We start from the raw sequence: 27,518 nt of genomic DNA, 5'->3' as shown, positions 1-27,518 counted from the left end.
GAAGTCAAAAGAACCTTCGTAACATCGTATTATCAAAAATATTTCTAAAAACGTAATACCAAGATGCTATTTGCCTTTTTTTCATTGCGTAGTCATTTGCATTGATACTGCAAAAGTGACCGTGGCGTGTTAGTTGGAGTTCTCCGGAGAGACAGAACCAATAGGGTGGAGAGAGAGATTGAGAGAGAGAGAGAGAGAGGAGAGGGATAACACATATATTCATGATAGATAGACAGACATTTTAAGAAATGAGCTCGTGCAATTGTGAGGTTTGACAAGTCTGAAATAGGCAGGGTAGACCGTCAGGTTGGAAAAGTTAGTGCTGCAGTCTGGAATCCAAACAGGGTCTGCTGGCAGAATTCCCTCTTCCTCAGGGGAGTTTAGTCATTTTTTTTAAAGGCCTTCAAGTGTTTGAATGAGGCCCACCCACATGATGATGGGTGGTCTGCTTTACTTAAAGTCCACTGATTTAAATGTTAATTGCGTCTAAAAAATACCTTCAGAGCAACGTCTAGACTGGTGTTTGATCTAACAACTGGGCATCTTAGCCTATCCAGGTTGACACACAGATTAATCGTAACAGTGGGTGAAAGTGCTGGTGCCTTAGTGTGAATGAAGGCTGTGGATTCAGACTTCCTGGTAGTCATTGGATTCGTCACTGCTGAGCATGTGCAGGAAAAAAAATACCAGAAAGAATGGAAAAGAAGCAAGTTTCATTTAAGAATATCCTGATGAAATAATGCAAAGTAATTATTTTTAACTTCAACTATTGAGTTTATGTCTTTTTTTAAGTTTAAAAATCAATTTTAATCTCATTAGCTTTTCCTATATTTGTATGTGTTATTTTATCGTATTTGCAACCATAGCATGCATGCATTGTTATTCTTTTCAAATTAATTAATTAATTAATTATTGCCATGTAATAGTTGTGTATATGACTTTTTGATACTTGTATACAATGTGTAATAATCAAATCGGACTAATTAGGACATCCATCTCCATCATCTCTGACATTTATCTTTTCTTTGTGTTGGAAACATTACAAATCTTCTTTTCTAGCTATTTTGGATATATAATAAATTATCGTTAACCATAATTTCCCTAGTGAAATACCAAATGCTAGAACATATTCCTTCTATCTGATTGTGTTTTTGTGGTCTTTAACCAACTTCTTTTCATCCTCCCTTCCCCCTTCCCTGCCCAGCCTCTGGTAACCATGATTCTATTCTCCACCTCCCTCAGATCCACTTTTTCAGCTCCCACCTGTGAGCAAGAACATGTGATGTTCATCTTTCTGTCTCTGGCATATTTCACCTAACATAATGACCTCAAGTTCCTTGCATGTTGCTGCAAATGACAGAATTTCATTCTTTGTTATGGCTGAAAAAATATTCTGTTGTGTACATATACCACATTTATTTACGTACTCATCTGCTGATTGACATTTAGGTTGATTCCATATCTTGGCTATTGTGAATAGTGCTGCAATAACATGGGAGTGCAGATAGCTCTTCAATATACTGTTGTCCTTTCTTTTGGATATATACCTTGCAGTGGGATTTCTGGATCATATGGTAGCTCTAATTGTAGTTTTTTGAGAAACCTCCATACTATTTTCTGTTCTGACCATACTACTTTACACTCCCACCAAGAGTGTATGAGCCTTCCCCTTTCTCTGCATCCTCACCAGCATTTTGTTATTTTTTCTTTTTGTGAATATTCATTTTACCTGGGGTGAGATGATATCTCATTGTGGTTTTGATGTGCATTTCCCTGATGGTTAGTGATGTCAAGTATTTTTTCACATACTTTTTGGCCATTTGTATGTCTCTTCTTTCGAAATATGTTTATTCATGTCTTTTGCTCCTTTTTTAATCGATTATTTATTTTTATGCTATTGAGATGTTTGAGCTCTTTATATATTCTGGTTACTGATCCCTTGTTGGGTGGAAAGTTGGCAAATATTTTCTCCCATTCTGTAGGTTGTCTCATCACTTTGTTAATTGTTTCCTTAGCTGTGCAGAAGCTTTTTAACTTGATATGATCTCAATTGTCTAGTTTTGCTTTTGTTGCCCATACTTTTGAGGTCTTAACCCAAAAATCTTTGCCACACCAGCGTCCTGTAGCATTTCCCCAATGTTTTCTTTTAACATTTTCCAAGTTTCAAGTCTTGATTTTAAGTCTTTAATCCATTTTGAGTTGATTTTTGTATTTGGAGAAAGATAAGGATCTAGTTTCATTCTTCTGCATATGGATTTCCAGTTTTCCCAACAATCGTTTGTTAAAGACACTGTCCTTTCCTCAATGTAAGTTCTTGGCACATTTGTCAAAAATGAGTTGGCTATAAGTACATGGATTTATTTCTGGGTTCTTTATTATGTTTGCTTTGTTTTATTTTGTTTGTTTGTTCATTTGTTTTATGTCAGCATTATGCTGTTTTGGTTACTATAGCTTCATAGTATAATTTGAAATCAGGTAGTGTGATGCCTCTAGCTTTGTTCTTTTTGCTCAGGATTGCTTTAGCTCTTTGGGGCCTTCCGTGGTTCCATACAAATTTTAGGATTGTTTCTTATATTTCTGCAAAGAATGTCATTTGTATTTTGATAGAGATTACATCGAATCTGTAAGTTGCTTTGGGTAGTATGGACATTTTAACAATATTAATCTTTCCAATCCATGAACATGGGATATCTTTCCATTTTGGGGTCCTCTTCAATTTCTTTCATCAATGTTTTGTAGTTTTCATTGCATAGATCTGTCACTTCTTTGGTTAAAGTTATTCCTAGGTATTTTATTTTTTTGTAGCTATTATAGATGGGATTGCTTTCTTGATTTCTTTTTCAGATTGATCAGTGTTGGTGTATAAAAAAATGTTACTGGTATTTGTATGTTGATTTTGTATCCTGAAACTTTACTGAATTTATTTATCAGTTCTAAGAGTTTTTTGTGGAGTCATTAGGTTTTCCTAAATAAAAGATTGTGTCATCTGCAAGCAAGAAAAATTTGTGTTCTTCCTTTCCAATTTGGATGCCCTTTGTTTCTTTCTCTTCCCTATTTTTTCTGGCTAGGACTTCTAGTACTATGTTAAATAGAAGTTTGGAAAGTGAGTATCCTTATCTTTTTCTGATCTTAGTGTAAAAGCTTCCAATTTTTCCCCATTTAGTGTGATATGAGTTGTGGGTTTGTCACATATGGCCTTTATTGTATTAAGGTATGTTTCTTCTATACCCAATTTGTTGGGACTTTTTATCATAATGGGATGTTAAATTTTATTAAATGCTTTTTCTGCATCTATTAAGATGATTATATGGTTTTTGTCCTTAATTCTGTTGATGTGATCTATCACATTTATTGATTTGCATATGTGAACCATACTTGCATCCCTGGGATGAATACCATTTGATCATGGCGAATGATCTTTTTAGTGTGTTGTTGAATTCAGTTTGCTAGTATTTTGTTGAGGATTTTTGCATCCATGTTCATCAGGGATATTGGCCTGCAGTTTTCTTTTCTTGTTGTATCCTTGATTTTAGTGTCAGGGTAATGTTGGCCTTGTGAGTGAGTTTGGAAGTACTCCTGCCTCTTCAATTTTTTGGAACAGTTTGAGTAGAATTTATATTAATTCTTCTTAAGTGTTTGGTAAAATTCGGCAGCGAATCCATCAGGTTCTGAGGCTTTTCATTAACGGAAGACTTTTTATTACTGCTTCGATCTTATTGATCTGTTCAAGTTTTCTATTTATTTGTGGTTCAATCTTGGTAGGTTGTATGTGTTCAGGAATTTATCCATTTTTTCTAGGTTTTCCAATTTTATGGGGTATAGTTTTTCATAGTAGTTGCTGATGATCTTTTGTATTTCTGTAGTATTAGTTGTAATGTTTCCTTTTTGATCTCTGATTTTATTTATGTGGGTTTTCTATTTTTTTCTTAGTCTAGCTTGAGATTTGTCAATTTTGTTTATCTTTTCAGAAAACCAAGTGTTTGCTTTGTTGGTCCTTTCTTTTTTCTTTTTTTCTTCATTTATTTTTTATTTCAGCATATTACAGGGGTACAAATGTTTAGGTTACACATATTGCCTTTTCCCCGCCTGAGTCAGAGTTTCAAGCGTGTCCATCTCCCAGATGGTGTGCACCACACCCATTAGGTATGAATATACCCATCCCGTCCTCCCCCCACCACACCTGCCCGACACCCAATGAATGTTACTACTATATGTGCACTTAAGTGTTGGTCAGTTAAGTCACTTAATAGCAATTTGATGGTGAGTCCATGTGGTGCTTATTTTTCCATTCTTGTGCTACTTCACTTAGTAGAATGGTCTCCAGTTCTATCCAGGATAACATAACAGTTGCTAGATCATCATTGTTTTTTGTGGCTGAGTAGAATTCCATGGTATACATATACCATATTTTATTAATCCACTCATATATTGATGGGCACTTGGGTTGATTCTACATCTTTGCAATTATGAATTGGGCTGCTATAAACATTCCAATGCAGATGTCTTTTTTATAGAATGTCTTTCGTTCTTTTGGGTAGATGCCCAGTAATGGGATTGCTGGATGAAATGGCAGATCTACTTGTAGCTCTTTGAGGTGTCTCTATATTACTTTCCACAGAGGTTGTACTAGTTTGCAGTCCCACCGGCAGTATATAGATATTTCTATCTCTCCACATCCACGCCAACATTTATCGTTTTGGGACTTTTTGATAAAAGCCATTCTCACTTGAGATAAGTGATATCTCATTGTAGTTTTGATTTGCATTTCCCTGATGATTAGGGATGTTGAGCATTTTATCATATGTTTGTTGGCCATTAATGTATCTTCTTTTGAAAAGTTTCTGCTCATGTCCTTTGTCCCCCTTTTGATAAGGTTGTTTGATTTTTTCTTGCCGATTTTCCTTAGTTCTATATAGATTCTAGTTATCAGCCCTTTATCAGATGTGTAGCAAAAACATACACTGGGGAAAAGAATCCTTATTCAGTAAATGGTGCTGGGAAAACTGGATAGCCACATGTAGAAGACTGAAACAGGATCTTCACCTTTTATCTTTCACAAAAATCAACTCACGGTGGATAACAGACTTAAACCTAAGGCATGAAACTATAAGAATTCTAGAAGGAAATGTTGCAAAAACTCTTATAGACATTGGCCTAGGGAAAGAATTTATGAAGAAGAACCCAAAGGCAATCACATCAACAACAAAAATAAATAAATGGGACCTGATCAAATTAAAAAGCTTCTACACAGCCAAGGAAACTATAAGGAGAGCAAACAGACAACCTACAGAATGGGATCCTTTATTTTTTCTACTCTCAATTTTATCTATTTCTGTTCTGATCTTTATTATTTCTTTCTTTCTTTCTACTAATTTTTGATTTAGTTTATTTTGCTTCCTTTTCTAGTTCTTTGAAGTTCATTATTAAGTTGTTTATTCAAAATCTTTCTTCTTTTGATGTAGGCAATTATTGTTATAAACTTTCCACTTAGTACTGCTTTTTTATGTATTCCACAGGTTCTAGTATGTTGTATTTCCATTTTTATTTGATATAAGAAATTTTAAAATTCCATTCTCAATTTATTCATTGACCCATTGGTCATTCTTTAGCATGTTGTTTAATTTCTGTGTGTTTGTATAGTTTCCAATGTTTCTGTGTTATTCATTTCTAGTTTTATTCCATTGTAGTCTGAAAAGATACTTGATATGATTTTGACATTTTTGAATTTGCTGAGACTTGTTTTGTGGCCTGACATATGGTCTATCCTGGAGAATAGAATGTTCCATGTGCTGATAAAAGAATATGGATATGTGTATATGTGCATAAATGTGTTCTTAACAAGATAGGGAGGAAATACTCATGACGAGTACAGTCCTCATTTCTGTAACTGGTCATGTGGTCACAACTGGTATTCACAACCTTCTTCTACTGCCCATTCTGTGTTCCCTTTGCCTTCAGCAAGCACCTCAGGTGACTGTGTTTCTTTATCTGGCAGGGTGACCCAAACCTTCATTTCAGAAGGGTCTGGGCCATTCATAGTCCTGCCTGGATTTGGTTGTAGTTTTCCACTGACCTTAATCACAGGACATGGTAGTGCTATTAGACGCCCTGAGGGATCTCCTGTATTCCAGCCATGCTCTTCCTGACCTCCACTGTGGGGCAACATCCAGCTTCCCCTGGGTAGTCAGGATCAGTCCCAGCCAACACCACGACTCCCTGCTTAGCCCATTGACTCAGGCATGAGGAGCCCAAAGTGACTGGGTGGCAATCATAATTTCTAGTTTAATGGAATCGTCATTGTGTCTCCTGGTGAAAGCATTCTTCCTTTTGGAATGAAGACCTTTAGGCCAGCAGAGCATAAAGTCACAGGAATAGGAAGTATCCTTGATGGTGGCACTAATGTCTGTAACACCCCCAGGGATGCAATATTGGTTTCGATGTACTATTTTCCTAGGTAGAGGCAGCTCTAACCACTTCCATTTGGCTTCTCCCACCCTGATAGCCCTTACTCCACAGGTTCAGGGACCAACATGGGGATTCTGCCAGCTGTTAAGCATGTTTATTCTAGTTATGCACTCCACAACTGGGGAAATAACCACAGGATGAGTTCAGGGACCCACTGGATCCACTGTAAGTCAGGCCTGAGCTAAACCTCCATTAATCACCTGACCTCCATAAGCCCCTACCCTAATTGGAAGGCCACAGTGATGTCTTGGGTCTCCTGCAATTGGTTTCAGGTCAGAGCTAGTGTTCAGTAATTCCCTAAAGGTCTGATTATATCCTTTTCTGAAATGCACAGTCACTCTGGTGAAAGGCCAGATATCCCTCAGGGAAAGGACGGGAGAAGAATTAACAGTACCCATTTTCCGTAGTGTGCAGGGTACTTCCTCAAGGGCACAGAGTCTCTCCTTCTTTCAAGGGATTTTGGGTCTATACATTATCTCAAATCTTGAAATTGATTGAGGGGTTGTGATTCTTTGTTTTTATGATTCAAGTTAGATTTTTGTTCCCTTGACCTGAAAGTTTTCTGCTTATACAAGTCAAGTTAGAATTTAGTAGGCTTTGCATCTATTTTACTTCTAGGATCACCATCATTAATTAGCTAATGCCATAGGTCAACACCAGTTGGACTATTATAATTGTTGCTTGGCCTCTGCTGTCCCTTATAGTAACTATGCCCACCTTGCCTTTGGCAGGTGAGTGTTTGCACTTGGTCCCTGCACCCTGGAATCTGCTTGTTCCCATTGTATTTAAGTTTTCCAGCTAAGTGACTGCAGTTCCTACCGGCCTACAGAGAAGAGCCATCATGGAGCTATTCAGGGATGCTGGGGCTCCCTTCACAAATCTGTTCCTCAAAGTATTGGTGAAAGGTGTATCTTCTGGATCCTTGGGGTGAGTAGGTCTTAAGTGACAAATCCACTCTAGCATTCCAATCTCCTTAAGCCTTTGAATCCGTCTGCTAAGGTCAACCTAGGGCATTTCCAGCTGGCTCACAATAGACCACCTTTTGGTTCTTGTTCCAGCCAACCAAACAACCACGCTATCAGTGCCTTTTAAAACTCCCTGAGCTGCAACATTCAATGCAGAATCTCTGATTATTGAGACCTGAGCCAACTTTATGTTCCTTCTACCATTATCTCATGTCCTGAATATCCATTCTCACATGTTGCCCGGAATTCTTGTATAAATTGGAAAACTCAAATAGTTCCTTTAGTGTGTAGTATACCTCCTCATGGGTCACACTATGTCTCTCCCCTTTGGGGCCTGTTGGGACTTGAGTCTAGTTATAGGCCTAGCAGCAGAGGGGTGGCGGGGGTGGGTCTAGGAAAGAATCTGCATGGTCTCGCTTTGCAACTGCCCCAGGGGAGGCCACTGCTGTTTTCTCGGGCAATGCAGGGTTCATCCCCTCAGCAGAGGTGGAGTGGCTGACACACTAGGGGAGGGAGGCCACGTTCCCCGGAAAATAAGACTCATCAGAATTTAGCTCAATATTCCCAGGCTGATCAGGGTCCTCCCACATGTCCCCATCCCAACGCACAGGGTCCCACTCCTTCCCAAGCAGTGCCCTCGAGTTAACAGCAGACGCCCTGTGGAGCTGAGAGCTCAGCTTTCCTTGTAAGTCAGCTGATCAGGTTGAGGAATTGGGCTTGATTTCCAGTGATTTCCATCCTATGGCTGTGGGAGAGACGCCTCTCCTTCATGGGACACTTAGGGGATTTCAGGCTACATATGTGCATTGGAAGCGGAGAATTCCAATCCCTGAGCTCATCCTTTCCTTTCATCACCTTGTCCAGTGATGTTAGGAACAAGCAACCAACATCATTCTATTCTGTGTGTCAGTGGAAAATAACACAAACTTTGTAAAATAATTTAAAGAGGTTTATTCTGAGATGGATATGTGTGACCATGGCCCAGAGAGCCATACCCAGGGAGCCTTGAGCAAGTGGACTCACCATGGCTGGGTCGCAGTTGGGTTTTATACATTTCAGGGAAACAGGGGTTACACGTAGAGTCATAAATCAATACGTGGAAGGCATACATTGGTTTGGTGCAAAAAGCTGGGACATCTCAAAGCAGGAGCATTACAGGTTATAGGTGGGTTTAGAGATTCTTTGATTTGTGATTGGTTAAAGACATGAAGCTGTGTCTAAATGCTTGATGTTTTAAGTTCAGATAAGGAAGTCTGTTCATCAGAGACAAGCCACCGGACAAATGCTGAACTCAAGTGATCTGTTAAGTAAATTGATGCCCTGCAGGTGTGGTCTAAGCTTGTCTTGCACGGCCTCAGGTCCTGTTAATGAATCGCAAAGGACATCTCCAAGAAGGGAGGAGCATGATGAGGTGTGTCTGACCTCTCTCCTCATGGTCAGCAACTCAGCTTTAGGGTATTTCTGGGGTCCCCTTGTCCAATAGGGGATCTTCTCAGTTTACTGCGGGGCTTAAGATTTTATTTTAGTTCACACGTGGTTTTGAATGTATCATGTTTGAATAGTATGTTGAATAAATAGCATGAATGTTTGCAAGTATCATGTACAGAGTCACCAAGTTCCTTGCTTCTTGTAAGTGGTGAATTAGGAGTATCAAATTCATTTATTTCGAGTATCTCTATTAACCATTCACTGATAGCTTTCTGTACCATTGGAAGTAGAGCCTAGCATATTTAGTTCTAACCAGATTAGAGAGCCAATTCCAGAAACCTGAAAACAAAGTAAGAAAATTTATCCTTAAAATTCTGTTTCTCTAGAAGCACTTCTGGTACTGTCACCAGCGTCAAGGTGCTTGCTAATGTCGCAGAAAGGAATTTCAGGACACACACATGCACACAACCGAGTGACAGTGGCGGGTTTATCGAGTGCAAGCGGGCAGGCCAGGAAAGCCTTGTGCAGAAGCGAAAGCGCGCTCCCAAGAGAGGGAGCGGGCAGGCTCAGATGGCGACTGCCCCGGACCCCAGTGGTGGCCCTTTTTTATTTGCTGAAGTCAAAGAAGGCTGGGCGGCCAGTGTTCCTTCTGTTCTTATTCGTAGTCCCCTGTTTTTCCCCCAAGGGGGTCAAAACCACAATGTCAACTTATTACAGTTGTGGTGTAATCACAGGTCACTTTGTGTCTGTGCTGGGCAATCAGTGGCTCTTTCCTTCTCCTCGGGTCTGTTCAAGGCCTGTTCGCTCCAGCCAGTTGGCTAACTTTTCCGTTCCCCCTCCCTTGCTCGCACCCGACCACCTACTCTAACAGCACCAGACCTGGATCAGAGACACAGCCGGTGGGATGTAAGGGAAGGGATTTACTAGGGGGACCAGCTGCACGGTCACAGAGGCAAAGTCCTGGGACAGACACGCCGCGGGCTGTAGAAGCAGGGACGCCTGCAGCGTGGCTCAGTCCGAGTCCAAAGCCTCAGAACGAGGGACGCCGACAGCACAGTCCCCAGTCGGGACGAGAGCCCTGGGGAGGCCCCTGGAGCAAGCCCTGGAGTCCAAAAGCAGAAGAACCTGGAGTGTGATGTCCTAAGGCAGGGGGAAGGAAAGCATCTCATTCCCGAAGGGAGAGAGAGAAAGCAGAGAGGGGATTCCCCTTCCTCTGCCTGCTTTGTACCCGCAGGCCCCAGCCCATTGGAGGGTGCCACTGACATCAGAGACGAATCTTCCTCTCTCCGGCCACTGACTCGCATGTCAGTCTCCTCTGGGGACACCCTCACAGACACATTCAGCAACCCTGCTTCCCCAGCTGTCGAGGCATCCCTCAGTGCACTGAGGTCACACCTAAAACTAGCCATCGCTCGGCCCCACTGCAGGCGACCCCACCTTATGCGCAGGCCAGCTGGAGCTAATGTGGGGCATGCCGGGCGTCTCCCCACCATCCGTCCCGCCCCGTGCCCGTTCCTGGCCGGCTGCCTTCTCGCCTGGTCTTCCAAAGGCCACTCTGAGCGGATCTCTCGGGTCTCCAGCTCCTGAGCAGGCTGCTCTTCCCACCCCCCGTCCGACCTCCAACCCCTCTCACTCGGTTTGGACTCAGACACACCCAGCCCGGGGTTCTTTCTCTTTCCTTCTGCCGGGGACGACCTTCTCCTGATACTCGGTGGCTTGGTCTCTGCTCCTTTCAGTTCTCTGCTCAACGTCGTCGTCTCCAGGGGGCCTCCCTGTGGCCCGCCCTCTGCAGAGAAACACACTTGCTGCTTTCTGTCCCTTCGCCTTGCTTTATTTTCCTTCATAGCGTTATCGTCATCTGCCGTGACATTCTATGTTTCCTTTTGACCTGCTTCTTGTTCGTCTCCTCCGGCGTGCGGGCCCGGCGAGGGCAGGGCGGGTTTTACTCCCAGCCACAGCCCCTCGATTAAAAACAGCGCCTGGCACGGAGCCGGCGCTCGGCACGCACTTGCTGAACAAATGAATCTGCTCACATAGCCCTCTTTTTCCTTTCTATGTACAAATAAGGGTCCTTGAAACATGCCTTTTAAAGTAAAAGGAAGAAAAATCCTTTTATTCCTAAAGAACCACCTTTCCTCTTGCCCCCGACTCCACAGAGCAGCCCTCCACGTTGTTTCCTGGGAACAGTGTTCTTCGGTGAGACAATCCACACGGGGTCAGCGCATTGGACCGCGATGTGGAGTGGCGGAACCAGACTCATTTCCCAAATCAGAGCGGATTCTGTCCCACACCAAGAACTCCCACGCCCGTGCCCAGAGGGGGTGAGGCCGGGGGAGAAGAGAGGCATGCTGTGTTCATGAGAGCACCAGCTCCAAAAATATATTTAATCAATTTATGTGTTAACCATTACAGAAATACCTGTACATTGCAGAAAATTTGAAAACTATAGAAACTTAATTTTATGGATTGATTGATTTCATTTGCTTTTTTTTAAATTTCAGAATATTACGGAGGTACAAACGTTTTGGCTACGTGAATTGCTTTTGTACAGTTTGAGTCAAAATTATAAGTGTGTCCATCACCCATATAGTGCACATTGTACCCGTTAGGTGTGAATTTACCCATCCCCTCCTCCCCCTCCCCAATAGGGGATCCTCTCAGTTTACTGCGGGGCTTAATTTTACTACCATGTGTGCACATGAGCGTTGATCTGTAAGTTCCAATTTAGCAGTGAGTACATATGGTTTTTGTTCTTCCATTCTTGTGATACTTCACTTAAAAGGATGGTCTCCTGTTCCATCCAGGTTGTTACAAAAAGTAATAGTTCACCTTTTTTATGGTTGAGTATTACTCCATGGTATACATATACCATATTTTATTAATCCACTCATGTTTTGATGTGCCCTCGGATTGATTCCACATCTTTGCAATTGTGAATTGTGCTGCTATAAATATTTGAGTGCAGATGTCTTTTTTATAGAATGTCTTTTGTTCTTTTGAGTAGATGCCCAGTATTGGGATTGCTGGATCAAATGGTAGCTCTGCTTGTATCTCTTTGAGGTATCTCCATAATGCTTTCCACAGAGGTTGCACTAGTTTGCAGTCCCACCAGCAGTGTACGAGTGATCCTATCTGTCTGCATCCACGTCAACATTTATTGTTTTTGGACTTTTTGATAAAAGCCATTCTTACTAGAGTTAGGTGATATGTCATTGTGGTTTTGATTTGCATTTCCCTGATGATTAGAGACATTGAGCATTTTTTTAATATATTTACTGGCCATTAGTCTATCTTCTTTAGAAAAGTTTCTGTTCATGTCTTTTGTCCACTTTTTAATGGGGTTGTTTGTGTTTTCTTGCTGATTCACTTGAGTTCTTTGTAGATTCTGGTTATTAGTCCTTTATTGGATTGATTTTATTTGATACACACATGTATAATGCTTAGCTTGTGCTAGACACTTTTCACAACAACCTTATAAGAGAGGTACTATTATTATCTTCATTTCTAGGAGAAGGAAACTGAGGCACAGAGGTTAAGTAATTTGCCTGAGGTCACACAGCCATCAGGAGGAGAGGTGGGGTTTAAATCTGAATTCTGCCTCCAGAGTCTGTGCTCTTCAGCACTGTGGGAAGACAAAATGAAAATAGCATGTAGGATTCAGAGATCACCGGTGTGTGTGTCTATAGGCAAATTCTGGGCCACACTGCAGACTGCTGTTTAAGTTGTAAGTAACTTATGTTACAAAATATTCCATAACTTACATTTTCCAATGTCAATAAGTACTTTTACTGTATGATTTTAGTGGCTTCTTGTCATCTCATCCTGCGGATGTCTCGTAGCTAACGTGGCCGGCTCTGACCATCGCACATTCAGCTTCTTCAGAGTTTCTCACGGTCAGGAACCCTCTCCAGTCGCCTGCCCTTCCTGGGACACCCCGCTCTCAACCCTGGACGCTCCGACCTCGCGCTCTGCTTCCACGGGATTGTTGTGAGGACAGTGGGGCTTTGGCCGACATCACTGATGGCTTCTTTGGGTCTAAGCATCTGTGACATTATTACATCTGAAGGCAAGTGAGGATTCCCATCATCGTCCAACGTCGCTGCAGTCAAGCGCGACCTCATTCGCTTCACCCTGGGTGAACGCACATGTATTCCCTGTCCAGGCCATGCCAGAGGTGAACAGCCTGAAGTCCCACCGAGTGGCAGGATGAGGAGGACAAGGACAATCTTCGCAGGGATTCTAGTCCATCCCTGCCCCGTCCCCAAACTTTCCATCTCAGCACGCCCACTATTTCCTCATGGGGGAGCATCTCTCAGGAGAGACCCATGCTGTGTCAGCACGTTTTCCAGATGACAGAAGCCATTGCCTAGAAAAATGTAGCCATTCTTGATGGAAATAATGCTGAAATTAAGCTCCCCTAGGGCAGGGGCTTTGGTTGCACACAGGACGACCAGGCCCTAAGCAAATAAACAGTCATCAATTTCACTAGTGAATGAGGTTGGCAAGGCAGACTCCAGTCTTCCGACAGCAGAGTGGACCTGCCTTTCACCGTTCTCGAGGACTGAGGACGATCCCCCTCAACTCTCGTCCCTTCCTGCCTGTGCCCACAGCGGCCAGCAAGCGGGATGGCCACTCCCGCTCTCAGGTTGCACCTGCTCTTTGTGGTTTTCTCTCTGCTTCCCTGCTGTCAGCCGCCTTTTTGTGGCTGCCTGCCTCTTGTCATCGGTGCTGCCTCTGATCTGATGTGAACCAATAATTACTAATGAACATTTGCAAACAGTACAGTTAGCAAAGTGACTTTCACATACACCGTGTACCACAACCATCAGCCATGCTGATTGGCATTCGGAGGGTATTTTCTGTGTCTGAGGAGCTTCCTGCCCACCGGTGACAAACCCGTGGCCTGCAGAGCTGCTGCGTGGCGCCCAGAGCCACGGGTGCCTGAGGACTGGCCGAGCACCTTGCTCGACCCCATTTTCACTGCTGATTTTCAGATATACGTGGATGCTTGTTGCAATTCATGAAGTAGCAGTGACTTGAATGATGGTATTAACATTTCTAAGGAAGGAGCGTTATTAGAGTGGGGGTGGGGAGCAGCCCAGAAGGAAGGGCGTCTCAGAGGAGGCCAAACACTGCTAGGGGATGGGTGGCTTCTGGAAGCTCGGTGTATAAATAGAGATTACCAGGCTTCACGTCTCAAACTCTGGCTCTCCCTGCTCTTCGTGTGGCTCGGGGCCATCCAGAGAGTCAGGAGCACAGCAGAACCAGGTGTGTAGGAGACGTACCGGGGGAGTCTGCAGCGCGGGTGGGCAGGGAGCTTCAGGACACGATGTGGGTCTGGCCCACATCTGGAAGGAGGGCAGGAGGCAGAATTGGGTAGGAAGAGCCACAGACTGAGGTGCAGCCTCCAGAAAGTCCTGGCCAGGCTGACGGGGAGCCCAGGAGCAGAGATTGCCTTAGAGGGACCTGCACTGGCTGGAAGTGGCCTGGCTCTTATGCTCCACCAGAGCCGCCCGGGGAGAGAGTCGCTCAGAGCCGACGCCGCAGCAGATCTGGAAGACATGCTGTCTGCCAGCCGCACTCCGACTGCAGGCTTCTCTGGAAGGGCCGGCTGGGTGGCCCGTGCCCATGGCTGTCCCAGGACCTTGTGCCTACTCACATAGGCCTAGGGGCCTTTGGGAAGGTGGAAGCTTAGGGGTGGCCCTCTCCTCCTCCCCTCAGAGCTCATCCCGAGCTGTCGTCGTGTGCCTGGCCCTGGCTGTGAATGGGAATTCCTCTCCTGGGAATGCTGGTCCAGGTGGGAGAAGAGGCCAAGGTGAGGAAGAAGAAATGGCTGATTGAAAAGTGAGCCCTCAGGAGGTTGCCAGGGAGGAAAACGCACTCTAATGACGTTATTTTCCAACACCGCAGTTGGCAGGAAAGGACCTGCACACCGTAGCTGAAACACAAAAGTGACTGAGGGAGGGTGAGACCTTTGACACCAAGCTGGAGCAGAGATGGCGGAAGACACGCGTGGGGGCAGGGACACAAAACTCCAGGTCGGGAGAACTGGCGTGATTGAAAAGCCACTGCCAGGCGAGTTGTTGCACGTGGCTAATAGCTTTTTTTGTTTTCTTTTTCAGTGTGCACCAGGTAAATTTATATTGTCTTGCAGAGAGAAGCAATTGTTCCGAAGCGGCCGTCGCCAGCTGGGCTGCCAGGCGTGGCCGTGGTTTATGCAGTGGCTGCCCCGGGAGCTCTGCAGCACACGCGCGGAAAACTGTATCCTGCTGCTGGGGCCATCCGCTCCTACGATTAGATTAGGATCAGCCTGGGCTTAAGCTTCCCCCCTGCCCCCTGACCTTTGTCCTCTGGCCATTTGCACCTGGCTCTGCCCTGGTTCATGAAACACCTGGGCCCGCCTCACCTGCAGACATCTCTGCTTAGCAGGTTTCTCACTCACAGGTTTATCTGCCATTTGCTGCAGATGATGAAGCCCGGGAGATTTTCTATACATATATAAATATATATATATACACATACACACACACACATATATATATCTAAAAATGTGTATCTATTTAGCTAGAAATCTTTACTTTTTTTTACATTCAAAACATTTTCACTTTAAAACATATTTATCATGTTCTAGGAATGTTTTGAATGCATCAGTTTTCCTGATGGGCCACTGAGCCGTTTTTGTGGTGGCGATATCATCTGATTTTGGAACAGTCCTACAGTTGAGATGTGCATTCCGGAGTCCAGTCCCCTAATTGTGGTGTGAGATCATTACCACCTGGTGGAGGAGAAGCTGTTTATCCCGAAGACTTTGACATCACAGGTCTCTCATAGTCCTGTTGCCAAGGTTTTATCACAGGTTAAATGCCTCTACACGGAGGCTCTGCCGTGGATACCAAACGTGACCTGTGAACATTTAAGAACGATTTTCACCTTCAAGATACTGATGGCCTGACTGGAGAGAGACACAAAAAATTCTTACTAAGTATAGACACTAAGTAGGTGCCAAATGAGAGACGGTGACATTAAATTCTATGAAGGAGAGAGAGAGGGATCGGTCTATGGCAGTGTCACATTTAGCTTGTGGCTGTCTTTATGTTATCAAAACTGCACTAATGGTGTTTAATTACCGTGATGGTGTCTGGCTGCAGGATTGGGGGGCGGGTGTTCCCCACTGGAGGGAGGATATGAGAAAGTGGCCAGAAGCCAGGCAGGCACTCTGGGCAGGGAGCAGTGTAGACTCGTACCACGAGGCTTGAGAACAGGGCTCAGACCTATCTGATTATAACGAATGGTTCACTGAAGTGGGGTGGCGAGACATGAAACTGGAAATTAAGTCAGACACCTCAGAATTGTGAATTCCAAGATGAACAGTAAGTTTTCTTCTTCAATGTAGCGTGCTGGATTTTAGCCCCAATGACCAGCCTGCCTGAAGCCATAATTTTATTTAAAAAGATGTACTCTGGTGTGTCCACTGACCCATTGCTTTGGGGTTGCAATGACCAAGGCTTCAGCCAAAAACAAGGGGGTTGTGCACACTGGGAAACAGACCGTGCCTGAGGGCTGTGTCCAGCCCAGGACCCTTAGGACTTGGACTGCTTAGCACACAGCTGGGCGTGAGTCCAATTTTATAAGAACTATCTGAAGGTTGGGTTTACTATTATTGCCAAAAGCTCACATTCTTTTTCTCCCAATTATTAAAACTATTTCCTTTTCTTAATCCTTACACCGACTTCTTTGTTTCATCTTTAGTCCCATTAGAGTTAAAGCTGCTGAGTGGAAAAGCTATTTCATTTAGTAAGATAGGTAAGTAGGTTTTGTTTCCTGCAACACCTTGCCTCGTGACAATTTAACGAAGACATAGGAATAATGTTGGCTACTCAGGTATGGGACTTGCTACTTTGATGGAGTGCTGTTGGGGAGAGCCAGATAGCCCGGACACTCTGTGAGCTGGGCATGCAGTGGCCACAGTGGGGCCGTTGCTGCTTCTGCAGAACCTGGCGGCTGACCTACACCTCTACGACGCCTCCCCAGGGCGCTCTTGCCCTCTGGTTTCCTGTGGGTTTCACCACACGGGGCAGGCAGGAAGATTTGGGTATGGAAGCGGGAGAGAGATAGGGTCTAGGGGAGGAAATGGCTTTCCACTTCAGTCCTGAGTACTGAGCATCCTTTCTTGTCCATCTCCATCTTAGGAAATGGTCCTTTCATTGGACTCTCTTCAAGTAGCCCTATGTGGGTGCTGATTTTCACCAGGTCTTTGATGGCATGGCAACACCTCATTCTATGTGTGACGTACGCAGTATGAGACGAAGATGAAGGCTGAAGGCACTTGCCCCCTAATAGCGATAGGGGAGGGGAGATTTCTGGTGGGAAGAGCTGATCCTTCCTCTGTGCCAAGAATCAGGCACTACGCAGTAAATGCATTTTCCATACACGTATTAACTTATTTCCTTCTCATCCCACTGGGGACCGAGGGCTCTTTACAGAGAAGGCAGTCGAGGCACAGAGCTAGACAAGCCCACGGCGCATGTGTGCTGGAGCCTGGGGTCCCCGACCTCCTCATCACCCACATCTATGTCTCCCTCTCAATAATTGTTTCATTTCCTGATTTTACTTTGATTTTCTCCATAAAATTTTCCAGTTTTTTTGTAGATTAATAGCTAAGCAGATATTATTTTAAAATATTGAGGTCTGATAAAGCATTTTCCCATCATTAAACAAATAAAACAAATTAAAACAAATTTAAAAAAACAGTTTTGGGTCATTGATCTGATTTTATCTGTTCATCAATTATATTTTTAATACTTGTTTTAATAGTCCAAATGACTTGGCTTCATTTTTCACCATTATGGAACTAGTACATGCTGGACTTATTTCAATGATATCGTAAACAAATAGTGAGGTAACAATTCTTAATCTCGTGGAGATGCTGGGTTAAAAGTGGGTATAAGGAGTTAACTAAAGCAATTCAAAATATAACATAAAATGAAATATACTCATAATATGCCACGTATGTGGTCAAACTTACGAGCAGACTTTACCTAAATGCTTTCTTAGTATAATTTATCTGTTAAATTTTTTGACAATAAATTTGTCAATCATAGTTGTTTTTAACACAGGGTTCTTGTTTGAATTTATACGTTGAATGATGGCTTCAATTCCCTTTTCATGAGTTGTCATCACTGAATTTCGAATAGCGTGTATACCAAGACCAACGTAAGCCTGAGATGGAATCTCTCTGGCATCTTTTCTAAATGCGTTCCTGTTTTCAAAAACCCATCACGAGTGAACTGAAACTCATAACCAAAAATTTGCAACAAGAGATAAGACAAGTCTACTTCGCCTTTAGCTCCTCCTCTAAAAAAGTATTTACATATGATAAACCTGTTTCTCTTGGCTGTACCAATCTCTTTTTTCTGGCATTTTTTTCATTGTCAAAAACTTATCATTTTCACCATTTTTAGGTGAACAGTTCAGCGGTGTTTGTTAAGTACCTCCCGTTATCGTGCAACCATCACCACCATCTACCTGTAGAACTTTTTCATCTTCCCCACTGAACTCCAAACTCACAGCAACAATGTTTTGAAGCTCGAGTCAATGCTCAGTACAGTGTCTAACGAACACGCTGTGTGAATGCGTGATAAGCCCAGGGCCCTCGTCCAACCTGTGGTTAAAATATGAACAGCACAAGTCAAGATCATGGTCCTTTAACATGCCAATAGAGAATCCATTGATCGTCGTAGGAACCCACTAATCAGTGTTCTGGAAGCAGTTGTCCAGCTGGCCACAATTCCTTTAGTTATTCTAAGTTTTCCCCATAGTTTTCCATTGTAGTCACAGCATGTAGGAAAGTCTTTGTCAAAGGGCTTGCTGAACTGAAGCTAACGTCTCCCTGTGACCTTGCCTCTGAGATGAGATCTAACAGATCATCCTGATGTAACAGAGCAGTGATCTCACTAAAAAATAAAAAATGCTTTGTCAGGATGTCCTCTGAGTGACACCATGCTTGCTCTTAATTGCTGTCCTTTGCTCATAAACACATCTCAAGGCCTCTGTGTGTCCAGCATGCTTAGTCGTCTCACCAGGAGACTTAGCCGGGGTGCCTACTCGCCCACACTGCAAAGTGGGAGGTCCCGCACCCTCATCTCTGGAGACAGCTTTCGAGCGGGTATTGTCTCCCCCGTGGCTGCCCATTGCCTGGTGTGGCCTGGCTGTGCCATACCCTGGCCCTGAGCAATACATGTGCCCTCCACCGTCACCATCTCCACATCCTGGAACCACCTGATGCCCCTTGGGCTGCCCACCAGACCTTAAGGTAATCCCGACCCCTCCCAGGTGTCGCCGTCCCTTGTGCGATAGCATCCCTTCTGAATTTGCTGGTCAGCTTCATTCCATCTTCTCTAAAGCAGCTTTGCAGGTCTGAAGTGCTCTGCATCTCTTCTCCCTAACATCATGGACTTCAAGAGGCCACGCTCACTCTCTCTTAAGATTCCGGGGAATTTACCTTAACAAATGTTTATTCAACAAACACTTAGATGCCATCAACCACTTGCCAGGCATTGTTCTAAACTCTTTTAACCCTCATAACAATCACTTGAGATAAGTATTATTGATAATGTAGGGACCGTCCCTGGGCAAAAATTGGCTTAAGCCCAGAGTCAGCGAAATTGGGTGTGCTCTCCTTGGCGCCAGAGGTCAATAGGCCCAGCCTGGCCTGTTGACCAAACAGAACTATTCCTCATGACAGATAGCTTTATGACAGATAACCAAGTGCCTGGGGTCTTGCAAACAAGCCAAGGCGTCTCATTGTCCTGCATATGGTAATGAGATAAAGAAGTTAAGATGCAAACGTCTGCTTCCATTGAGCAATCATCTGGAAGGAATGAAAATGTGTTTTCCTCAAGGTGCCCGAGGTAGTCATGTACCAGGAAGTAGCTGCCGGACACAGAAAAAGTATATAAATAAAACGACTGATACAAATCGAGTACTGCAGTCTTGTACGTCTTGTGTGTGTGTCTGTGTGTTTCTTTCTGTGCCCATCCCCCGTTCTGCAATCAGGGCCGCGACAGATAACCTGCATTTTCAGATGAGGGATTGGTTGTAAAAAGGTCGAATGACTTGCTCAAGCACGGGGACCACATGTGACTGTCTGGCCCGAGCCCGTGCTTTCAGCTCTGCTCCCTGGATGCTGTGTCCCCGAACACACCAGTCCTTTCTTGGCACTTATGTCAATGTCCCCTTGTTTCTTAAGTCTTTTACGTTTTCTGAGGTAAAGTTTTTGGCATTAGCGGTAAGCCGATAATGTATTAGATGTTCTCATTTAGATGAATGAGATTCCATCAGGTGCTCACAGGACGAGCCTCCAATACCATGGCTACAGAACAATCCAGATGGTGTGTTCCTCAGACCTGCTACGGCGGAGCCCCTTCTTCCCCCTCCCCCGGACATGCGCCTCACTGTATAACCACATCCACCTTGTGGACTTTCAGACAGTCAAGTGTCTTCTGAACACAGAATGCCACAATTTAATCTCTCCCATTAAATATGTAATTTGAAAAGAAATATAGCAAGAGTGAGTGTCACAAGTCCCAAAGAAAAAGAATTCATCTCTGGGATCTGTACTTCTACGTGTTGCTGCGATGATGCCTAGACCATCTCTTATCCTTCTGCCTGGGTCTGCTCCTCTCTTAAACAAGGGGTGTCAGTGGTGACCTCGTCAGATTGTCGTACCAGTAATCAACAAATATCGACTCATTCACCAAGCTCTACCAGCAGCTGAGGCGTAATTATTGCTCCCTATCCTCCTTCCCGAAACTATTCCAAAGACAATTTTAACTAAACACATCAGGTGCATTTTCTAAAGAATTAGTTTTTCTCCTCAAATAAAATTATATAGTTGCTCAATTCAAATAGCACTTAAATTTGGCTTCCTTTTAAGAAACAATCCCAGATTAAAAAAAAAAAGAAGGATCAAAGTTCATACTTAACATGTAAATAAAATAATTCAGAGAGATTTTTAGAAGCTCAAAGAAGTTACTCAAGTTTTTAAACAAGCTCTGTGAAAGTATAAGCTAAAACTCAAAGCTTCAGGTAACACAGTCACTGCTTAACAACAAGGTATTTCCTGTATTTGGAACAGGAACAATGTGAAGTTTCTCATTACTACGTTTGTGCATCACAAGTTACTGCTGGAATTACTGCAGCCAGCCTGGTTTCCTTTCGTGAGATTTGTAATGAATGATCCTTCCTGAGCGATGTTCACCTGACCTTGGCTTCCCCATCGTAGAATTCCTGGAACAGATGATTGTTGAATGGAGCTTTACGGATTATGAAATTTGCTAACTCCACAGTCTCACTGGATCCTCCAGCAGTCCTGGGAGGTGGTATTATCATGCCAACTTCACGGATTCAGAAACTAAGGCTATAGCTTCTCTCTCATCTGCCGGGGGTAGGCTGGGGAGACTTCCATGGCCTCCTACAAAATGGATAGCTCTGGTTACACTTTGGGTAAATCGTGTTGTCTCATCCCACTTCGTTTTTGTTCCTTTGCGCTACTAGCAGGTTCAATTAATGATCTGTAAATTCCCTTCTGGGATCAGTGGTCTGTGATTCTAAGTTGCCAGAATGCAAACTGTCCTTACCTGTCACCTGGCTCCAGACTCTGCCATCTTGGGTTAACATGTTTAATTCGGCGTGCCCCCGGAAATTTCGACTTGAGACTTTCAGAATCAAGCCTCACAATTCGTTTGTGGTTTGATTCACCCTCAGAGAGGGCCTAGGCCCGACCCAACCCCCCAGAACCCTCTGAAACACAGCTGATGCGCTTTTGAATTCCTGGTTACAAATGTCCAACAGGCCGTGACTTTCTTCACTGGACAGAGAGTTCCTGGAGAAGCAGGAGTATGGCTGTCATTTCTTTATCCCTTGATGCCTGCCACATGCCAGCGATTACCAAGCAAGTTTGGAATCGAGCCCCGACCACGCGAACGCCGTAAGGTTAAGTGCTGTGGGAGATACAGACCCTGTTCTGTGTGCTGCTTGCTTTTAAGGACTCCAAGTTTGGACAACGAAACAAGGTGGGATGCCTGGGCATGAGAGCGTCACCGTGAGTGGCTGGACCACGAGGACTCGGACTTTGAGAGGAGCGACGGTCTGGGCTGGACTGAGCGGGAAGGACCCCGGAAGGAGAGGCCTGGAGTCAATCCCGGAGGATGGCAAGGGTTTGGATAGGGATGAGCCCTTCACCGTGGAGGACGGAGCACACAGTCCAGGCGTGTGTGGGTCATGCCTGCAGGCCTGATGCCCCATGGGGAGGAGTGTTAAAGAAAGTCGTGGGTGGGAAGGTTGCAGACAGCTGCCCCTGACCTCCCAAGATGACAACTCCTCTCCCACGTCCCGGAACGCTGCCTGTAGTCACTGGGCAGCTGATGGCTGTCGGAAGCCTGGCATGGGAAGCCTGCCAGCGGCTGTGAGCTAGACCAGGGGGCTGCCAGCTACTCTTCAGTGAAAAGCATGGCTGTTTTCCTTTTAGGTAGAAGAGAGAAGAAAAACATGGAGACCAAGCTGGGAGACCAAGCGCTGTCAGGGTGGCCTTGTGGCCACCTGGAAGGAAGAGGAGAGAGATGCCAAAGAGCAAACAGTGGCTGGAGTGGAGAAAACTCCCGAGAATGGAAGGAAAATGATAAGAAATGAGGCGGGAGCCAAGCGGATGGAGAAATACCAAGATGATACGGCCACTGTCACACCAAACATTCAGCCATAAATACGGATCTGTGGTAAGTATCCTTTCTCACCCCAGCCCTAACCATTTGTCTCTTGTTTATAGTAACGTTTTCTATCTTGTTCAATATATACATCAAAATGCTGGAACACAATACCATATGGCCCAAGCAAAATGGGCACATTCTGAAAACTGATATTTGAGATGTCCCTAATAACCACCCCGAAGCCATGGTTTTCCTATCACATGATGCATGACTTGGGAGTTGTTTACTTTGCTTTCTTGTTTTTCAGATTTAGTTAATAGTGAATGGTCTGTTGCTACCAATCTTGGCAACGCTCATGTGGTTTGGCAAGGTTTTCCCCTGGCCCCATTGGTGGTAGGAGATAAACAAGCCGCGTCCCAGTAGGGTGACGTGCAGGCTTGACTCCAACTTGGCATCTTTCCTTTGCAATCTTTATAAGTATTCCCTGGAAACACGCCCTCCAAAGTTGGTGATGAATGCACTGTGGACAAGCACGTGTTTGGGGAGAACCCAAAAGCTTCACGGTCATCATGCAAGAGAAGAATGCCTCTCGGGCAGTCTGGTGCAGTGGACTGCATTTTGTGGGGCAACTGTGCAGTCACATGATTCCCACATACTGCGTGGACAGATCGGTAATATTTGGCAGGTGAAGTTGCTGGCACTCTTGGGGTTTTGCCCGCACAGTGTGAATGTTTTTGAATTGTCGTACTTTTTGTCAGGTTATAGCTTCAGTGGTTTTTCATTATCCCCACCATTCGGCCTTGAGTCAAACCCTTCCAAACATGCCTGGTTGGAACTGCCTAGGCCCTACAGCTACAGACTCTCACAGCAGCCTGAAGTCTTCCTCAGAGACCATATCACAAATTTACTTTGAATGCTATTTGTCTATTTATGTAATTGTCTCTTCTGCAATAGCAAGTAATAGCCATAAAGGCAGAAACCACACTGCCTTCCCAGGCCCTGGCAGAGCTGCTGCATATGCGCACTGGTTGTGAGAAAGACTAGTTAGCTGGTAGGCACGCCACTGTTCCTGAAAGAACGCAGGAGAGACCTGCCTCACTAAGGTGAGGTGCCTCACCCACCTCGCTAAGATTAACATGCAAACTAACAAACAAGCTGTTTTTGTGTCTTCACTCCTGTGTGTGGGGCCTGCCTCTGGTCCAGCCCTCAGATGTGAAAGTCCAGATTTGAGATGTTTTGTTTCTACTCAGGGCTTGGTCTTCTCTCCCAGAACATGATGTACCGTGTCTTCTTGGTCACCGCGCTTTGCATGCAGTTTGGTTACACGGTGGAATGGAAATCCCTGAAATCTCTCTCTTTCTGTATAGTTTTATATAAAGAGGGAGAGAGAGACAGAGAGAGAGGAAAAAATGTAACGGCTGTCAAATCTGTTGTGAATCTTTACCTAATGTTTTAATTTAGGATAAACATGATGTTAGAAACATCGAGGGATGAATGCATGAGGCCGAAATGAAAGTTAAGAGGTTTTTTTTAATGCCTGCGTGCGGACGGGCATCCAGGGCTTTTATGGGCTGGTTTGAGCTGGTTTGGGCTGGTTCGGGCAGGCCCTTAAAGAGGGTGTGGCCAGGGGTGTCTCAAAGGCAGAGTTTCCATGGAACTTTCCAATAGCCTCTGGGTTCAGCCCCAAACATATGCAACACGATGCACACCTGTTTCTGATGATGAGTGAAGCTTTTTTTTTTTTTGGAGGGGGGAATAATAATAATTCCAGAAAAGAACAATAGCCTCTGCTGCTATGAGCTCATTTCATCCCCAGGGTTCGAAAGACCCAGGAGTGTGATGACCTGGACCATTTTAACACAGACAGCTCATTTGAGGGACAATAAGATTACATGGAAATAAGTTTTTTATGTTGATTTGGAGGTGAAGGGGAAAAGTTACCATAACGACAAATAGAAATCATTAGAGAGATTAAGTATAAATGACACACACTTTAGATGTCATTGGGATAGTTTTGAGGTGGCATGGGGACAAACAGTTTTGGAGGTTTCTGTGGTCTGAATGTGCCCCCTAAAATTTATGTGTTGGAAACTTCATCCCCGATAGCAGTGTCGGGAGGTGGGCCTTTGGGGAGGTGCTCAGGGCACGCTGGCTCCGCCCTCCTGAATGGATCAATGCCGCTCTAAAGCGGGGTGGCGGAGGGAGTTTGCCTCCCTTGTGGCCTTCCTGCCTTGGGCCATGTGGGGACCCCACATTTCTTCCCTCTGGACAGGCGGCGTTCATGATGCCATCTTGGAAGCAGAGAGCAGCCCTCGCCAGACACCAAACCTGCCAGCGCCTTGACCTTGGACCTACAGCTTCGGGAACTGTGAGAAATAAATTCGTGGTGTTTAGAAATTACCCAGTCTCAGGCATTTCATGACAGCAGCACGAACAGACTAAGACAGAGGTGTATACTAGAGAAGCTTTACTGAAAAGAGGAGTTTCTTTCTCCACAAGCAAAAACTCCAGGTGGTGTGAGTGTCTTTATGTTTTACTGGTTTTTCTCCCAGTAAAAACTCTATATTATATCAACCACGAATCCATTGGCAACTCCTTGCAAAGCCGAAGGAAATGCAGCCAGTTTTGCCGGTGACACAGATCGCGAGGGCCCTGGAGTTAGCGCTGGACTGCAGAGCCGGTGCAGCTGGGCCACTTAGCACGGAGCTGCTGGCCACAGTGCTCTCGTAGCTTGGGTCTCCTCTGCCGAGGTTCTAACCTAGAGTTTCCGATTTGTTTTTGTGCATATAAGGTGACTACAAATTAAATCTAAAAAGTGGTTCAACAGCATGTAAAGTTTACTCTTGCCCTCCACATGAGTACCCCGTTTGGATACCAAACAGTGAGGCATCTCTGAGACTGCTCTTTGCATTTGGTAACTGAACTTCTCTCTGGAGCAGTAGAAGTGAGAGATCAACAAGGCCGATCTCTGTGATTTTTCTGTGGGCGTTGTCTGTCAATACCATTTTTATTCCTGCCGCATTTCGAAACTGCCCCACGTGGGTCGGCCCTCACAGTATCTTCCAAGTTCTAGAGCAGCGGTGAGTACAACTGCGTCTTTCCAGGCCTGCAGGGGAAGGCCTGGGCTGTCTTACGATTTCCTTCCCCCTGTGATTTTGCAGCTTTGGTGAAGCGATACGCACAGATGGATGGTAGTTGCTAGGGTAGTTGCTAGGGCAAGTCTCATGTTGAAATTTGATCTCCAATCCTGAAGGTGGGGCCTGGTGGGATGTGTTTGGGTCATGGGATGGATTCCTCATGAGTGGCTTGCTTACGTCTTTATGGTAATGAGTGAGGTCTTGCTCTATTAGTTTGCACGAGAACTGTTTGTTGAAAAGCACCTGGCATGTCCTCTCTCTTGCTCCCTCTCTTGCCATGTGATCTGCACACACCAGCTCCCCTCCGCCTCCTGCTTTGATTGGAAGCTCCCTGAAGCCCGCTCCAGAAGCAGATGCTGGCACCATGCTTCTTGTACAGCCTGCAGAACTGTGAGCCAAATAAACCTCTTTCTTTACAAATTACCCAGCCTCAGGTATTCCTTTATAACAACTCACATGGACTAAGACAGTAGTATAGGGAATAATAATGAACACATCACAGTCACTGACATTTATTAAATGCTTACAGTGTGCTCAGAGCTGTTCTGAGCACTTTTTGTGTATAAACTCGCTTTATCCTTTCAGCCGCCCTGCGGAGCCCAGCATCAGATAGGGTTCGGTAGGGTTTGGTCTAGACAACGGGGCGGTCACATGTGCCTGGAATGCCAAAGTTCTCAGGAGGTTGCTTGGTAACCCCTAACAAACCTCCACATCTGTCCCATGCTGAGGCCCAGACACCTGCCCTCCACTGATCCCCCAGCCAACCCCAGAGAGCCCATGAGAGCCTCGCATTGGCAGAATATACCCAGAACCCACTGGCACAGAAAGGTGGGAAGTGGGTCTCCAGGCTTTGCCCCTGTGGACAAGGGGAGCACTTTGAAGGCAGGCACAGAAACAAATGCGGAGACACAACAGCCAGGACACAGAGCTACTGCTATTATTAATATTTCCGTCATACAGTAAGAAAATTAAGGCACAGAAGGATCAACTGACTTGTGACTTGTCCAAGGTTTTACAACACGTGAGCACTGAGTTCGGAATCTAAACTCAGGTAATCTGCTTTGTAGTCCATGCTTCTAAGCACTGTGGCCACCTTTCTGCTGAGTATGGCGTGAGCAGGTGCTGTGGTAAGCGTGCTTCAGCTGCGCCACCTCCTTTAATCCTCAAGGTAGCCCAGGAGGTAGACAGCAGAAGGTAGGTACTGTTATCGTCCGCTTGTCCAGGTGAGGAAGGATGCTCAGAGGTGTGTGTCACTGGAGTAGGAGGCAGCTTCTCTAACAGCAGAGGGAAGAGCTGGACTCATCATTCTCCCTCTGAGTTGCCTCCACAGAAGGTGGCCGGGCACCAGCTAAAGGATGTCTGAAGGGGGGCCACAGCAGTCAGCCACCACGGAGGTCTCTTGGCTGGTGGGGGCAGTGGAGGGTACTGGTTAGGTCTCTGAAGCACCCATGAAAGTCCTGCGAGAAAAGGAGCTGGCATTTGAGCACCCATCGTGGTGAAGGACCATGGACAGCACCTGCCAAGTAGAAATTCTTGTCTCCAGTTCTCTCCCTTCCTTCCCGCTCAGTCCTGGAGGCCACAGCGAGGCAGCAGCAAGGGGATGGATCGAGGAGGCATGAACAGACACATCACCGTCGTTCTTGCAGATTTGCAAGCCTAAATCACAACTGAACTGCAGGAAAACCCAAAAGATACTGAAATTTGGGAATTAGACTAAACTGATTTTTTAATATCCAAAAATGAGGCTTTACAAATTTCTGAAACTGACTAGAAAAGCCAGCTTCCCTGAGACATCATGCAGCTCTGGGGAATAGAGAACT

The sequence above is a fragment of the Propithecus coquereli genome, unplaced genomic scaffold (genome assembly GCF_000956105.1).
Source record: "Propithecus coquereli isolate 6110/MARCELLA unplaced genomic scaffold, Pcoq_1.0 Scaffold148, whole genome shotgun sequence".
In the NCBI taxonomy this organism is placed as follows: Eukaryota; Metazoa; Chordata; class Mammalia; order Primates; family Indriidae; genus Propithecus; species Propithecus coquereli.
Note: the sequence above shows the minus strand (reverse complement) of the source record.